Below are 2,403 nucleotides of genomic sequence, written 5' to 3'. Positions count from 1 at the left end.
ACTTGGGCGACTCTTTGATCTTTACGCCTTCCTTTCACGTGAAGCACCTCTCAACTTGTATCTTTCACCCTCTACCCTGGCGCCCAGAATGTTCACCCCCTTGAGCTCAACTGGAAGGGGCTACATAGCCCCACCCCCAACACAAGCCTGAGACTTATACCTGCAACCTGCAGGCACATAGGTCCACTAGCTGGCAGCATCTCATGTCCCGGCCGCACAGCCCCAAATCTCGGCTTTGTCTTTTATCTCCCTTCCTAGCTATCTCAGGAAAGGGGCATGTGAGTCTCTGCTGGACGCTGGGCTGGTACCTGAAACCCTTTTCCCTACCCATTCTCAGAACAATCCCTAGCGCTGAGAAAGCTCCACTGTACTTCCTGCTGCTCTTTAACCCCCTCTGCACACCCTGGGAGCCTAAGTGTAAGCTCCTGAAAAAGCCAGAATCATCTCCCTTTCCTAAATGGCCCAGTGTTTTCATTGTGGAGCCTGTGAAGCTGGTATTAGTCACGTTTAGTGGAAGTCCTAGACACTCTCCTCCTAGCCTACCTTGGAAAAGTCGCTAGGGGCACCAAGCAAGACAAATTTTCCTCTTGTCCTTAGTCCTCCTAGTCCCGAGGCGGTCCGATATTCTGGAGAGTATTTGGCTTTTGTATGGGAGCAAGGTATTGGAGAAAAGAAAATTAATACCCTGGGGGATGAAGAGTTTGTGTCTGGGGGGAAGCGTGCTGGGGAGGGAGAAGTGAGGGTGGAGCTTCCACCGCCTAACAACTTAAATACTTCAGGAAGTGTTTCTAAAGATTGGCCAAGAGGGTCGCTGAAAAAAAAAAAATCACTTGGTTCTTTGCCTTTCATTCAAAGACAGTTTTACTGTGAACCAGCCAACTAATATGTAGTCTCCCAAACAAGGGAGGTCTCTGTTGTGATTAAGTCATCTTCCCTTTGGCATGAGGGTGAGTAGAATATGTGACTGGATAAAACTTTGGGGGCATTTCCCTCTCTTTAGCCAAACTGCAGTCCAGCTGAGACTTCCACTCCAAGCCCAGATGGAAGCAGAAGCAGTGCTCAGGAAGAGTGAAATCCTTATTCTTGTGAGCTGTTTCCTTCAAAGACCCTCTATACAATGCACTTGTCTTTAACATATGAGGATTGTGTGTGCTTCTGAAATTTGGAGCTTTCTCATTGGATTGTGGATAAGGTTGAAATGTCTTTCTCTGCTCCTGCCCTATCCTGTTTCTGCCCTATCCTTCTAACCTCTTCAGATCAAGGATATATAAAGAAAAATCCTTTCAAAAGTTAAAAGCACCATACAAATGCCAGGCATTACTATACGAATTTCAAAACAAACCTAGCAGAGTATCTCCTAGTGCAATTAGAAAGCTGACTCAGGCAGGGACCCAAGCTTTGTCTAGGTTGCTTCTCAGCCTCGGGGCTGGGTGGCTCATCTTCTCTATCAATAGGGAAATATTCTGGTTTTCCACTTGGTGACTGAGTGTGTATGCCTCCCAGGGTAGTTTGCAACTAGAGGCTACATCTGCAAAAGTGGCTCAAAGCCAAAAATGGAAGCAACTATCTGAATAATTTAAGCCCAGAACTACCTAGCTTCTAGGCTAGGTTTACTTACATGGCCTGGTTTATTCAAATACCATGACAGGTATGACTGTCAAAATGTAATTGAGACACATTCTTTTCTCCTCTCTTCTTACAGTCTTGACCATAGTGGTAAATGGTATATGTAGACCAGGGTTTAATGTAATATGGTAGGTAAAGAGAAACTGTTATGAGGAACCCAGAGAGTGGGGTTTTCCCAGTCATTAAGCAGGGTTTCTCAACCTCGATGCTATTGATATTTTAGGCCAGATGACTCCTTTTGGTGGGGGGCTGTCCTGGGCATTGTAGGATGTTTAGTAGCATCTTTCACCTCTATCTACTAGATTCCAATAGCAACCCACCCCCTATTTGTGACAACCAAAAATGTGTCCAAGCATGGCCAAATGTCCACTAGGGAGCAAGATTATCCTCTCTCCATATAGAATGAGTGCCATTTGAGGTAATGTCACATTTTGAAGACCATATGTTAACCTTAATTCTATCCACATGGCATGTCCAGATTTTGCATGGAACGAAGTCTTCGAAAATAATGAATATTTTGTGAGGAAACAACATAAAGAGGAACCCTCACAAATTAGTTAAGTTTTGATAAATGGTGGAATTCATTGTTATCAACAATGCCATCTTCCGGTTACCATCAAATTCTTGTCAAGCACACACTGTGAGTAGGGTATTGATTACAGCAAAGATCTATAAGGCATAATTCCAGCTTTCAGTATGCTAGGAAACTATTGGCCTTTCTTTCCCCAAAGGTAAAAGGTTACTGATTTTCATAGATAACCAGTTTCTGGATTGAAT

This window comes from Mandrillus leucophaeus, unplaced genomic scaffold, assembly GCF_000951045.1.
Source record: "Mandrillus leucophaeus isolate KB7577 unplaced genomic scaffold, Mleu.le_1.0 Scaffold269, whole genome shotgun sequence".
Classification (NCBI taxonomy): Eukaryota; Metazoa; Chordata; class Mammalia; order Primates; family Cercopithecidae; genus Mandrillus; species Mandrillus leucophaeus.
Note: the sequence above shows the minus strand (reverse complement) of the source record.